Below are 15,941 nucleotides of genomic sequence, written 5' to 3'. Positions count from 1 at the left end.
GTCAGGATATAGAGAGAACCATGACTTACAGAACAATAAAATCCAAACACTTCATTTGATAGCAGGTATGTTATACTATAGAACACTTCAGCAAGAACCAAAATGAAAGAAGGCACCTTGTAAAAATATGGTTAAATAAAAAGCAATAAAAATATTGAACTTTTGTTCAATCAACACTGAATTATTCTTATTCCTTTAGAAAGATGGGAAAAACCTTCGCAAGTACTATACTGTCTTAAACCACTTATCCCAAAGTGTTTAACTTGACATGAAGAAAAGCAAGCAGGAAGCTCTCAACACTTTTGCACACCTCATGATAGGCCAAACCAAAGCCTCCCAATTCATTCAGCTTTCAGCTCAACTGTTTCACAATGTCCCTTAGGAAACCACTTCTTAACACTGGCTCACCTGAACAGCATCAACTAACTTTTTTGTATCTGTTAGGAAATGTACTATGTTTTTTAAAGACTCAAATGCAATTCATCATGAGCAACTAAACTAGGGAAGCAGTGCCAACTGAAAAAGCATTTCTAAGACCTTCCTCTGCAACTGAGAACTTGGGGCTTGCAATTACCTCCCTGGGAGGCTCTCACCAAAACAGAAGACCATCCATTTGTCAAAATACCTAGGCTTCAAATTACTTTGATATAAAATTAATAAGAACCAACTTAAAAGTAGCAGCTCAAATGCTTCATCAGCTTCAAAAGAATAGCAAATGCTGAGAACAGTTATTTGCTTTGCAAGCTGAAGTGTTCTACAGACCAAGTATGCTCAAACCACTGATTTGTCAGCATTGCTCTTAAATTGGCACCAAAAAGCATTCCACACTTCCAGAAATTAAGTTCTAAATAAACTCTAAATAAAAAGATGATGACTTAAATATGATCCTTTCAGGAAAAGCCTTATCAACCTTCCATATTCATGGAAAAATTATATACAGGATGAAAAACTCAATTTGATTTTTCCATACCATAACAATATTCTGCTTACTCATCAAGAACAAATATGGCAAAAATGCTTGTAAAAGACTTAAAGTTCAGTGCTATCTTCAGCACATGTATGTAAAAGAAAACTACAAGAATTTAGAGAACATGTAAATTTAACTTCTTATATAACTATCTTGTCTGCCTGATTTGGACTACCATGTAATTTTTTGCTCAAGAGACATCATGTCTTATCTAAATACATCAGCTGTCTTGTCTGCCTCCTCAGCAATTATTCCGACATACCCTAGGGCTACAACGGTGTGCCCTATGCTGTAAATGAAAGCAGACTGTATGCCTATTATACATTTCACTGGGGTATATAAACCCCTCTCATTTCTTGTAAAGATCCCACTGATATTTTCCTGCTAATTATAGCTTACTCTCTTTTGCCTGAATTATATCAATGTCTTTAGCATTTAAAGCATTTGTTTTTCTATTTTTATGCTTCCCTGTTCAGAAAGCCCAAGCTAGCAGGAAAAGGAAACTAAGTCCTATGTCACACATAAATTTCACTCTTGTCAGAGTCAAGAGGTGCAGGAAGGAAGAAGGTCAAACTGATTTCTTCCTACCTGAAATGGGCTAGACAGGCTAATCATACTAGTCAAAACTTTTCATCTGCCAACAGGTAGGTTCTCCCCAGTCAACACTTCTACATTCTCTTAATAGTTCTGCATTTGCAAACTTTTACTAATTAGCTTGCTACACAACCCTGTCACTGTTAGACAAAAGAAGTAGTAAGACGCTATTTAGTCATTTAAATATTTTTGTTATCTTCTAGAGAAAGATATTTACATTTTATTCTCTCTTGCCAACTCTTCTGTTCCCTTCTCCTACAGGTTTTCTGTCGCCCCGTTCCTGTCTGCCTATACTTGGAGCCCCCAACACATGCCTTTTGGCAAAACATTGACTAGCAGACTCCCTAATGCTGTTGTAGCTGCAGTAAATTAAAAAGTTGGAAAGAGGAATGTCATTACTTCCTTCACAGTGCTCAGTGCAGTCATCTAGGGAAGGCTGGAGATCACAGCTTCAGTCTTATCAACAGGAACTTGTACTGGAGTTCTTATTTCAAAGCTGTTCAGATGCTACCAAAACCTTTATTTCTGACACAACCCCCAACTATTTTTAATCATTAAAAGATGCTTGGTAAAAATCACTTAATCTACCCAGTTCAAGTTTTCCTCAGTCTCAGACATTTGCTCTTTGAGGCAATCTACTACTTTTGAAACAGCCTTCAACAAAGCAATGTCTCATTAAGAGATTTGATTTTATTTTAGGAGGAGCCAATAGTACAGTATTTCAGTACTGTGACCCAGTGATTCATTTATAATGCTTTGAAAAGAATATCTATGACTCATGAACATTACCAGAATGAAGGGAATTTTGAGTGTAGCAATGTATTACATTACATGTACTAAAAAACTTCTTGTTAATATGCTAAAAGAAAAAAAAGACAGAGCAATCCCCATTAGGCAGATCAACATAAACACATAAGTCAGATACCATTAGCAACAAATGAAAAAATAGTTAAAATACACCTTAAGACAACATACGCTTTTTCTTTAGTTTTATTCAATTCAAGGCTTGAAGCAACCAACTCTTCTGATGATTATCTTTTTTTATGCCAAGAATAATGTTACATATTACATGTAGAAAAAGCAGATAATTCAGGTAAAAACTGGAGTGAAAGTATAGGCGACAACAATGTTAAAAAATGTCCACACTTAAACATTAACATTTCACTTCTTAGTAACAGTCAAGTCCTTAAAATCATATCATTTAGTAGCATTCAGGAAAGTGAGAATATTATTATAAACAGTTATACTATTATTTGTAGTATAAGAAGTCTTTCCTATTAGTTTCTGTTACATTACAGTATAGAACACACGTCCAAAGAAACTAGGTCATAACTAAACATCCAACACTGAATTTGAAGGAAGTCTGAGCAGACAGTTGCTTTATTAATTTTTCTCATACCACCCTTCTGTGCAAGTAGCTGTCACAGTTAAGTAGTAAGCCTTAGTTTTCCTAACACAGTAAGGTGTTCAGTTCAATTTCAGTGTAGAAAATCTTAGCACGAAGATGGTGAATTGAGCTTCTTTCATTCCTTTTCCTCATGGTATGCAGAAAGCAAATAAATTAGGTTATCACTCTCCCTAACTACATCAGCTTACATACTTTACAGGTATGAACAATACATTAATCTTCCCATCTTGTCCGAAGTCTGCTCTCCTGTTCTCCTCTTTGGTTTTTCAAGAGAAGAACAGGAGACAGTATACTTACAAAATAGCCACTATGAGTGGTTTTCAAACCATTCCCATTTGAAAACAAAAAAATTACATTCAGTAAATTCAGACTGAAAAGTTCATAAGTAAACTGTGGAAACTTTGTGTTGGGGAGAAGAAGCATTAACTACTCATTAATGCAAGCGAAGTGGTTTAACTTTTACTACTGTGTTCTAAAAAACAATCCTGTAGCAGCAGCTGGCTGCTTTTTTATAATTTAAAAGGACCAGCTGCAGTAGGAGCAGCAGCGCACTGAAAAATATCTGATGGAATGTCGATGCTTAGAAATAAACTACAGTCTATCTACAAGCAGCCCTTCCTAAAACAAGTTATCCTGCCTTGTGGAAAGCAGAACTTGTGGCCTGGTCTCCCACAGATTTCAGTGAATAGCAATAACTTCAGCACCTTGCTGCTGCTGCACCTTATGAGCTCGCCTTTATTCCTCCACCCAAAAAACATCCATTCCCCACATGATACTATGATATCTTCCCTGTTTCTTTTAATTACCAAATCAGTAAGTGGTATCACATGCTGGGGTTTGTTCCAAGGCCATCTGGTCAGTCAAAAATATGGCTCACTGGTGAACTGGCAGTCTAGAAAAGAACAGGCAACTGTTGAGCTGTTGTCTTTCTTCTTCCTCAGCATCAGTATTCTCCAAACTTGTGACAATTTAATATTTTGGGGACTTTTGCCCACTGAGTATGACTAAAAGCAGCCTATAAACTGGGGGGGGGGAAGAGGGCATGGGGGAAGAGCGATGGACGCCTGAAGGTGAACAAAGCAGATCAAACTGTCTCAAAAGGCAACTCTTCCTCTCCTGCCAAAGCGATTTTTTGTTGCCTGCCTGGGGCAAAAGTTTACCTAAAACACTATTAGCTTTTACAACAAGGACTACCATGGGGCATGATGTTACCATATTTGACATAGGATGAGAAAAGAGACAAACTGCAGGCAGAGAACAAAACCCCAGCCAGCGCTGGTATGGGCAGGGAAATGTCCCTCCCATCACTTGAACACTGGACATTTGATCTGTACAGATGCAGCCAAAGCAAGTGCCTTCAAGTTTTTCCAAATGTCCTTCAAACATTGTGTATTAAAGTTTTGTCTTTAACTTTCCTTTATCCTGAAAGAACCATGTAAAAAACTATTTATAATTCTACTAAGCATTCTTTTTGAAGCTGAACAGAAAACAGTTTTTCTTCCATAAAACTTAAATTGCAGTAGATACAAAGACTTTCAGACATATACAGTTTTAAGATGGAAGTCTCTTAAAATTTCCCTAGTCAATATACAGTTGATTTCATAAGCTTGGAGGTTTCTCAGTAATATTTCTCCATAAGCATTCAAGGTTTTAGAAATACTCTTTTTTTTGTCTATCTGAAACAAATCCCTTTTAGAAAAGGAAGGTAATTCTTCAACAACTGTTTGCATAAGACTCGTTAAACTTTCTCCTTCTTTTGTCTGAAAGTGACTGCTCAGTCCATGACCAGCTTCATGATGCCAAAGCAGTAGCAGTTCTAGCCACCACCAAAGAGCCAAACTAATCCCCTCTCCTCCAAACCACAACACTCTGATTTGGAAATCTTTAAACACAGTGTTTGTCACTTGGGCCACTGTGTTCGTTTCCTCTCCAATATGCCTGGCCATAAATAGATTTCAATTTACTTCAAAGATGCCAGCCATCACTTCTCTTAAAGAAGTATTGTCTCTCACTCCTGACATATCCGAGTTTTGTGTTTTAACAATGTATTAAAACTGTTACATAAAGAAATTCATTAATTTATTCAAAATACATCGAAATCTCTCTAGTAAATTAAATTATACCAAGAACTTGCACACACAGGAAAATACAAGACCTCACACCTTTTCCAAATACTCTCCAAGCACCAGTACACTAAAATGAACATTGTCAGTGAGATGACTTTGAGGTAATTTTCTCTTTTCTGAAATACCTGAGTTACACTAAAAAAAGGGATGATTTTCTGGAAAAGGTTGAGCTTCACTTTCAGACAGCCAGGTCTCTAAGACATGTCAAACTAGATATCAAAAAACCCAAATTACTAGCAATTTCTATTATTTCTACTTCTTTCAGATACGTTTCTCCACTACCACTCTTGAATCATTACCACATCTTTCTGAATAAAAATTGATACACCCAGCCAATCATTACACACTCAAACAAATGGAAGAAATGGAGAAATCACAAGTTATGGAAAACTGTTAAGCTAGTATGCTACAACAGTAATTGATAAGAGCTGTTTTAAACTAACAATTAGCCAGCATTTTACAAGCAACAGATACAGAAGTAAACACAGTCTCTTAGAATAACACAGATTGTTCTTGTTTCTGCTCCATAGAAATAGACCATACAGCTCATCCCAGCAGACAGAAGCAGTAGTGAATCATAATTTCATTAGCCTCCACAACAAAAGATGGTTTGATTATAAGAAAGTTGGTATCAAATATTTTTACAGCCTCAGAGTTGAAAATTTAGCTATGAGAATCCCAAGGTCAAACATTTGATTTGGAAATCAGTGCCTGACTTGCATGCTATTTAAGTCTGGGCTCTTCTGCCTAGAAGTGACAATAAAGAAAGCCTGCTCATTTTAAAAAACATCCCATTGTGGATTCTTTGTTTAAAAATGCTAGTGATCCAAACTAGTGGATTAGTGCAAACTAGTGACCGCAACTCAGTGCTATTCAACTCTACTGCAAATAACATGAGGTATGCTATAAAAAAAATAAAAGGCATTGTTTTCCTGGCAGAAGCCAAGATGTTTTATGAAGTTTTCAACAAAGAGGAATATGTGCTTAAAAAGAGTCCTTAGATGTCTTTCAAATATACGTAACACTCATGAAACAGAGAAACCACTGCTTCAGCTTGAAGAAGTTCTTACTATGTTTTGGAAAGCACAACTTTGGGGATAAAAGGAATAGTCATGATAGTCTAAAACTGCATAAGAAAGCTTTGATATAATCCAAAGCAAGAAAATTACATATTATTGTACTTCTGTGAATCAGATCACAGCTGAGATTGGGACAATTGGTTTCTTGCACACAGCAGATTTCAAGCATTAACTGGTTGCAGAAGAGCGATTAGTTTTCCTGGACATGGAAAGACAAAATAAAAGATGTGATTTGACAACTCTGCAAAATCCAAATAGAACTAAAGGAAAGAAACATGAGGAAGGAAGACAGAAAATAAATAACTTCCAGAAACAAGGGACTTGGTTTTCTGGTTTTTATAGGGTTTCTTTTTTAAAGATTTAATAAATTCAATATACAGGATTACTTGGTTTCTTTTGGGTATTGGTTACATCACTTTTTTTTTTTAAATTAACTACTGCAGATACAAAGTATTTATGACTTAGAACTGCATTGCAAAATTAGATATATAGTCTGACAAGCATATTTTGATAGAGAAAAGAGTTTTGTGCTGGGTCTGCACACACAAGGTGAACATTGCTTTAAAGTGTTCTAATGAGCTCTAGTTACTCACTAAACTAGAATTGTTCATGATTTTTAATCACCCTTTTTCATTTGATGCTATGGTGTCATCTCAGAATAATGCAAATATTCTGAAATAGTACTTGAATTTGTAATATCAAAAAAATAGCCTTCAACTTCTAACAACTGTATCATACGCCTTTTGAATATACAAGTAAAGATTTTTTCAGATGCTTTTGTCAGGGTAACTCTGATCCTGCTGTACTGCGTTTAGGTATCTTTCTTCCAACTATACTTGTAAGAGTTGATGGATTGTTTAATATTTTCTGCAGGAGTCTGCTAGTGTTACTGTACAGTCACAGTACCAAATTCTGGCTCATTCTTTAACATATTGTACAACAAAGTAGTATTTCAACTACAACAAGTTATTTTAGACTTGATAAAATATTAATGCAGCTTCCAGCAATTCAATGAATCTATTCACAGCCAAACATCAAATACAGGGTTTAGAGCATATAAAACCTATAATGAACACTATTTTTTTCTAAAGCAGTACTACCAATACTTTCTAAACTCTCAGCGCATCGGAGTTATTTTGAAGGCTAGATTATCAACCATTTACTTCCAGAACTCTGCACAGCTGAAGCAGTCCTTAAGGCTGATGTTGATCTATACGCTTAGAAAATATTTTAGTCCAATGTTCATAAAACCTGTGATGCTATACCTTAAAACCAATTTGAAGCTGAAAAAACAAAACCCAAACATTATTGATGAGTATTGATCTAACACGTCAGCAGCTGCCCCATTCTGTTCTGCTTTAGCAGGGAACTTGAGCTTTTATAAAGAATAAAGAATTCCCGTGCATCCTTCCTGTCACATTATTCTCCCTATTCACTTCAATGCCCAAGTAAACCACAGTAGAAGTTGCAAGAAAAGGGACAACTGAGCAGCTTGGAGTTGTTTTCCCACAGCTATCTTACACTACATTTCCAAAACATTACCAGTCTATTCTTTAAAGAGGCCACATACTTAGGTTTAATCTAAGTCTCAAGCAAATGCAAGTTTAACTTACTGGACTTTCTGATCCTATCTGTAACCCTTTTATACAAGAACAGCTTTGGAGCAAGGAGTAAGACATGATAAGAACCTAAAGGCCTTTCAAAGTTTGTGAGAAGTTACAACAAGCATATAATTTTTAATCTGCATGAAGGCTCCTGAAGGTGGTACTGCACCTTCCTACTCCCTAAAGTTACTGAACTGAATGACTTTGTATTTTTCATGCTGTTTCTGAGACTTTCAGTTCAGAAAAATAAACCACAAAATCAAATATTTAGAAATATCAGCCTGAAAAAGGATTTCAATTTTATAACTTCTCTTAGCAGGCAGAGTGCCTTAAGGGGTAAGTTTCATTTTTTTTGAAATATGTATTTCAGATAAACATATTTAAACTGTAGTATCTCTGTTGCACTTTAGAAAGCTTAATGTTTGTAGTATGATGTACTATCTCCAGAATTTGAAAACAAAACAAAATAGGTTTACTAAACTATTACTAATTTAAATACCTGTATTTCTTAAACTTCTGATCAGTGAGCCCTGAAGAAAAATTTGCAAGAGCATACTGGAAAAGGAGTAAACAGTCACACACTGCTTGCAGGGGTGGGGTTTTTCTGGCTATTCTAAGTATACCTGTTATTCCAAATATCTCTTCGCAACAGGACTGCTCTGGTATGCTGTCTTCAACCATTTTTCAAAGATAAAGATAGCAGACATTTACTTCATTCACATGATAATATAGAAAATAGTGTTTAAAACTACAAAGTGGTCTTTAAAAAAAAGGTTCTGTGGAAATGTGTCCTTAACTTCTTTACAACAGTCACTAATTCACAAACTCGACATTCAATGTAGTATTCCAATCAGCAAAAATTGAAGTAATTTCTTACAGAAGTACTGTCTGGACACAACAGTCAAAGCTGAGTTTTGCTTCTAGAATTAGGATTCAGCTTCTGTGTTTGAGAAGTGTATCAATCCCATCTACCCTGAGTACACAATGAACTGAAAATTAAATAAATCCATTAGTTTAATTTTAACTTAAATGAGTCCTTAAAGATACTTTAAAAATGCCCCATCAGTGCATGTTCTCTCTTCAATGTATTTAGTGCAGAAACATCATGAACAGGATATGTACACAAGAGCCCAGGTGGTTCTTAATGCTAAATTATTCATAATGGTAATCAAACCGATGAATGTCACACAAGAGTGAAAGCACCACTCTGACCAATCTTATTTTTTCACCTACAACTAATTTGAACTTGGGACCATCTGAAGATTCAGAAGCCTACTGTACTTGTGGGGTTTTTGCTTTTTAAAATAAAAGCATCACCTAGCAAAGTTAAGAACTGACAACATGAAGTAGTTAAACTCAGTTTAGAACACTAGTGTGGAGACATCTGACTGAGACCAGTACTAGATACCTCTTTCTCTTTATAGAGGTCCATGGTCATTCGATCAATTTTTTATTCTGCTTTTTAGTCACCTTCTTCATTCAGACATGTAATGAGCACTTCCAGATCTCTCTACACACTGACAATTCATTCCAACCCATTACCAATATTCCTATCACCTGGTTTGTTCCTCACAGAACCCTCAAAAAAACCCCCAAATTTGCTTCCCTCTCCCTGGAAGAATCCCAGCATTATCAGTTCCCTTTTAATTTTCAGTGTAATTCTGGTTATCATTCACAATTGGCACTAAAGCATTGCTAGCATACAGAGTGCAGGCTTAAGTGGCATGGAAAAAGATAAGATAATGATGATCCATGGCTATAGAAGACTAAACAGGTTCGAATTCAAGTTCTTCAGGCTCTGTTAGCATTCGTCGTGTTATACTTGTAAAATGGGGCTAGTATTCCCATCTCCTGTAGAACTACTTAATGCAAGATATTTATGCACTGTGATATTATCATAATTCCTGTGGCTGATGGGAAGCACCAGCTGAAGCTCTGAAGCCTATTCTGATGCACTGTAAAAAAAGTCAAACAACATGACATACCCCCCTGCTTGCCTGTAACAAGTCTTCACAGGCAACTTGGATGTTGAATATCAACCTGATTCAGTTGTTCCGCATAACTGGAATAACAAATTTTGTCATATGACTTCACTTACACATAAAGAATTCTCTTACATGAAGAAGTATTGGAACTCAACATGAAAATAGTATCACACTCCATTACAAAGTAATACTATTCATACAAAAAATGCTCAGAGCTTACCTACAGTAAGAAATCCCACCAAAAAAAAATTCCTAGAGACTCTACCACTTACACAGCTTAACCAATATTAGCACTAGTGAAAATAAAGTAAACTTTCCAAAACAGTTACAATATTGCACTGGCTTGCAGTTTATGGGACAAAGTTTTAAAAAGCGAGACAAGTGTTAGGGAACAAAAGAGCAGTTCACACATTCTGCCTGCAAAGGATGCTAATGCTCTTCCAGCTAGAGAGCAGAACACTGAACTGGCTTATCTTTTGGAAAAGTTTTCTAACAGAGTAAAGTTTCTGAAAGTTGATACCAGCATGGCACAAGAAAAAAAAAGTATGAAAACACTTACTTCCTTAACTGGGGATAAATTTTACAGCAGCTGTACATCAGCCGGTCCCACCGTAGCAAACTGCTGGTGCTTTATACTGTTCTTCACTAGCAGTAACTTCTCACAGGAGAACACACAAAAAAGTCTTAAGGACCACCAGATAATGCAGAATAGCAGTCTGCAACACAAATAGTGCTCAATATCCCTACCTGTTTATCTCTCTCAAATGCTGAAAAACATCTGATAATAAAGGAAAAATACATGAGCTGAAACTATCAATGAGAGTTGCAGTGGTCATTAAACACTGATTCCAGTGAAAAGGCACCCTTACAAAGCTCTGACTATTGAGGATAATTTTTTAATGCCAGAAAAATGAATCTGACCACTCTAATACCAAAATCAAATACCTTGGCAAAAAAAAAGTTTGTAAGCTACTTCACAATCAAGTTCCATACCATAGTTACCTACCACTTAAAGGCAGAAGAGGACAACAGAAAAAAAAAGTTGTGGGGTTTTTTTTTAATGATTGAAAATAAAGCCCTGGATCACAGAAGCAAGGGTGGCAAGTGATATCAAGAGACAATCTAGAGAGACCACCTTGCCAAGGGTACATTTTCTTAGCTGACCAGGTCTCCAAGCACATTTGCTTTCAGTGACAACTGAGGTTATCAGCTAAACACACCTCTCTGCTACTGTAACTGCTGAGTTGACTGCTCAGTTCCACCAGCCCTTCAAACAAAGACATGGAATCAAAGTTCTATTTCCTACAAGAAACTACAAACCACCACTCAGTAAGCTGCATAGCCCAGGGCTTTAGAATTCAAGTTCATTCTCTTTAGTGAATTATAACCAGATCTTTATGTGAATCTGATGGTAAGAACATCTCAATGATTTGGGAGTTACTACAACAGTACATGTGCAAGATATTTATGCAGTGCTCAAAGTCACAAGCTTCTAATTTAGCCGAAAGTAAATGCCCCTTAAGAAGCTTCGTATTTCATAGTGTAAAACTATATTTAGGTAATCAAAAGGTGAATAATAGAGCAGTTAGCCAGCTCTTTAATACATTAGCTAAAAGTATATCAATTTCATTGATTTTTATGATGGGCTGATTTCACATAATGGATTAAGCTCGCTAGAAAGACTGTAAAAAGGGAAAAAATGCCTCACCAAAATTAGTGGAAGATGGCGTCAAAATGCTTTTATGACAAGCATGCAGTTAAAACATTTTATCTAGGGATGTTAAATTTAGAATACTACTGTCAAGAATAAATTTGGTACTAAAAGTTGAGTAAAAGCCATGATTATAACACTGCAGATATATTTTGCAGATTTTGGCTATATTTTACTTTAAATATTTTGTTTTATTCCTAGCTAAGAAACAGGAAGCTTGAACTATGAATACATAGTCAAACTTCAACATGCAAAAGGTAACAGCAAGGTACTTTAAGGATCCATAAAGCAAGAAACATTTAAAGGCACTAATTAACGATCTGGGAAAGAAAGTAGAAAAGTTAAGAGTTATGTAGTAGGTTAGTCAAGTACGAAGACCAAAAGTGTAACCAGCTAGGAGCTAATCAACCATGATGTACAGGTAACACGGTGGCAGATAAAATTCGATGTTAATAAATGCGGAAATGTCACTGAAAGTTAAAGACAAAATTATTAGTATGGTCAGCAACCTTCTAGATTAAGTAGACATAGTACAAACAAGCAGGGATTACAAGCACCCCTGTGGAACTCAAGGAAGATCTCTGTTCAGTATGAAAACATAGCTGTTGAAAATTAAAAGTATCAGGATTCAAAAACAGCAGTGGCCAGCACTAGCAAAACTGTGGTATCTTAATGTAAAACTAGTGCTTCGTTGTTAATCACTACCTGAAAAAGGCTGCTGTAGTACTGGATTAGGTGGAGAATTAGAAATTAATACTGTTAATACAAAGAGTCACAAAGGAAGACATGAAAAAATGCCTATAGTTTTAAGTAGACTAAACAACATAACAGAAGAGAAATAATTTACACCTCAAAAATTAAGACGCTACTCAGTGAAAGTGGGAATTATATAGCTCAGAGGTACGCTTTTTTAATTCAATGGATAATTCAATATTCAAACTAATTTCTAGTGCACCTTTATAATAAAGAATCTGCCAACAGTCAAAGAAGGACAGAAAACTGGACTGGGATGAGGAACATCACATTTAAGGATCCAAGCCTACTTCTATTACATATTGTGTAAGACCCATACCATAACAGAAGTATTCAACATTTGCCTCTTTTAACCCTTCTTATACCTGCCACAAGCTATTCATCTAGATAAACTCCACTGCCACAATTTCAATGCTAAAATCACCATGTTGGCCCCAGGGAGGGGCACAAAAAAACACTACTTCCCAAAAAAACTTTAAAAATCAAGATCCCAAAGAGCAACACTGGAATGCAAAACATACACTCTAACTGGGCCTAAAAGACAGTACTACAGACTTCCAGATTTTGGTTAATTTAAGAACTCCAAAATTCTTGATAAAGTGATTGGTTTATAAGTATGAAACTGCTCCATTCTCGAAAGCACCACTCCAACTGCTAAAAGGTGGTTTATGCATCTTACGCAAAAAAACCCAAAAAACTGGTAGGCTAGTCCTTAAGCACTGAAGGCTCCCCATACAGGTCAACTTGCATCTAGAGACGGTTCCCACACTTCCACACAGAAGACACTTAAAGAAACAGACTGGGGAGGACTGCAGAGCCAAAGACCATACCATTTCGGTCCTGTGAATCAAACTTTTGTGGAGAGTCTGAGAAGTATCATTTACACTAAAAAAAAAAAAAAAAAATCACTAAAAATGTAAAATGCAAAATCTGTCAAGAATCTCTTGTCTCTTGAACTAAACATAATGTAAATTGCCTTCAAATGATTTAAGTATTTCGAAGTACCCTATTTTTAGATGAGTGTCCCTGGAGCTACTTTTTGTTCTCAACCCAAAGACAAACATCACACTCCTTCTGTGATAGAAGAAAGAAAAATATTTAACAAGTTTACAGTTAATGTATAGTTTATCAACACGTACGCAACAAAGACAGGACAGCAGGGTACTATTTTGCTAAAGCAGCAATTTGGCATTGAAATTTATTCTAAATTACCTCCATTCTTTCTCTGTATAGCTTATTCCTGAACTCATTCGAACAAATCCAGTCTGAGATGATGAGGGGGAATAAATCTTTGTATAAAAGTGAAACAGTACCACCTCACCACTAGGCTATGCAATGACTGTCACATGGTATTTTTAAAACATTTCCATGACTTTCATTAGCGACTTTGAATTGTTCTGTCCCTACAAGAGCAAGGTATATGAGGAATAAGGTATCCCCGTTCACTCAGCTTAGAGTTCTGAAAAAGCAGGCAGCATCCAATGATAGTCCAAGTGTTATCATTATCACCTTGATGTCACGGGTGGCTTGTATGCGGTGTCCTTGCCAGCTATCATTTGAATCATTTTTCTGAAGATGACCGTGCTGCCACAATCGTTTCCTATCAGCAATCATTTGAGGAATATTTAGCTCTGATGCGCATTCATGTTTTACAGATAAGGTAAGCCTGATAAAATGCAGCAAATTCAAAGGGCTAGCAACACCACTTAAGAAAGGCCAACATCACAGGAGGACACGGACAAAATCCCCAAATCCCACAGAAAATTATGAAGCTGGCACTAGAAAGTGAAAGGCTTTCTCCAATATAAGCAATCCTTTGTATTTACAAGAAAAACGAGTTCTGTGGTGTTCCAAGTGTTCAGAGTAGCATGATCTTCACCGCCTTTGCAAAGGAATGAAGTTGAGAGTAGCAGTGTATAAAAATACATGGTTAGTTACATAGTTTTGGTTTGCACAGCTGTTGGCTATGTTCATTTACAGTTCATGTAGTGCCAACATCATTTATATAAACAGAAGAGGCTGGTTCACTCCTGTTCATCAGCATAAAAGTTATTTCTCTCAGCAGCTGCTGCACAAAAACCAGTTTCTATTTCAGTATCTCGCCCTGTAAGCTTATGAAGTGGCAGGTTGTAGAGACTGCTAAAAACAAGTAGGACCTAAAGAAACTCGGCCGTGCTTAATAATAAACGGAGGCGGGGGGGAGTGCGGGGGACACGGACGACACACTTCGGCTTTCTTGCAGTGGAAGGAGGTTGTGACCCTCTGCTAACACGGGTAAAGTCACATGAAAACTAAGTTGCTTCAGGCAACTACTTGGCATGAGAGCGCTAGTTTCCCCGACCCTCTTCAGCTTTATGAATCAAAAGGAAATAAAATAAGTCCGATCCGGATCCCAGCTGATAAGAGGAAGTCTGAAATATTAGTCACATGTTATGTAATAAACACGAACTGATGGAACTCGATGTGGCAGCGGTGCAGGGGTACAGCCGGGGATGCCGCCCTGGCGCTCCCCCCCTGCACACACACACACACGCACACACACACACACACGCGCGCCCGGGCGCTCCCGGAGGCTGCTGACACAGAGCGGCAACAGGACGTCCCCGGCCCCCCCCGCCCGCCCGGAGCGACTCGGGGAGCCGCTGGCAGGCAGCGGGTGGGCTGTGTGTGCCCGTCCTCCCCGCCCCGCTCCTCCGAGCGGGCACGGCGGCGGGGCCGCCCGGAGGGGAGGAAGCGGCGATCGGCCGAAGAGGGGAGAAGCTCGGCGCTGCCTCAGCTCGGCGCTTCCCTTTCCCCGAGCCCCAGCGAGGGGCGGGAGCGGAGCGGGGCGGGGGGCGGGGGGGGAAGCGGAACCCGCGGCGCCCGGAGCCCGCACTCACCTCGGCCCTCGCTGTCGCTGCGGGGCGGCCGGCGGAGGGCGGGCGGCCGGCCGGCCGTTGGGGGCAGGCAACGGGCACCGCCGGCCCCGCCGCTGCTGCGCCTGTCACCGGGCGCCCGGGGAGGGGAGTCCCGCAGGGTAAATCCTCCGGGCGGCGGCGGGGACGGGGACGAGCCGCTCACCGCCCGCTCGCCGCGGCGGCCGCTGCCTCGCACCGAGTTGAGGCGCGGCCGCCGTTGCCGTTGCGCAGCCGGTCTGCCGGCGGCGGCCGCTGCCGCTACAGCCGCGGGGAACCGGCGCCTCCGCTCGCCGCCTCGCTCCGCGGCCGGGGAAGGAGCGCTGCGCCGCCGCCACCGCCGCCTCGGCCCCCCTCTTCCTGCGGCTGCCGGGAGCCGCGCTCCGGGCGCGGCGGCGCGGTCACACGGAGCCTCGCGGAGGAGCCGCCGCCGCTTCCCTCAGCGCCCCGGCGCCCGCCGCTGCAGCCCCCCGGCGGCGCCCGCTCCGCTCCGCATGCCCCGTCCTCCGCGCTCCACCGCTGCCGCCGGCGCCCCCGCTCTCCCGCGCGCGCCGCTGCCGCCCGAGCCCTCCTCAGCGCCGCGTCTCCATCACCGGCGCGGGGGCGGCGGCGGCGGGGCGGGGCGGAGCGGAGCGGGGGGCGGCGACCGCCCCGGCGCGCGGACACGTCCCCCGCGCCCCCGGGGCGGGGCCCCACGCGCCCCGCCCCGCCCCGCCGCTACCCCGGATGTGCGGGACGGCGCGGAGGGGGGGTGTGTGGAAGGGAGAGCGCACGCGTCCCCATTCCCGCCGCTGCCTCTCCCCAGCCCCGCATCGCCGGC

At 40.0% G+C, this 15,941-nt stretch overlaps 1 protein-coding gene across 4 annotated transcripts in view; it reads right to left on the bottom strand.

The window, feature by feature from the left end:
* Positions 1-15,709, bottom strand: part of GALNT1 (polypeptide N-acetylgalactosaminyltransferase 1) — a 91,926-nt gene extending 76,217 nt beyond the window's left edge. For all 4 annotated transcript variants that reach the window (XM_074825038.1, XM_074825056.1, XM_074825028.1 and 1 more), the window contains exon 1: positions 15,107-15,709. The gene's annotated coding sequence lies outside the window, so the exon portion shown is untranslated. The remainder of the gene's footprint in view (positions 1-15,106) is intronic.
* Positions 15,710-15,941: the final 232 nt, after the last annotated feature.

The sequence above is a fragment of the Strix aluco genome, chromosome 1, assembly GCF_031877795.1.
Source record: "Strix aluco isolate bStrAlu1 chromosome 1, bStrAlu1.hap1, whole genome shotgun sequence".
In the NCBI taxonomy this organism is placed as follows: domain Eukaryota; kingdom Metazoa; phylum Chordata; class Aves; order Strigiformes; family Strigidae; genus Strix; species Strix aluco.
Note: the sequence above shows the minus strand (reverse complement) of the source record. Positions and strands in the feature narration are given on the sequence as shown.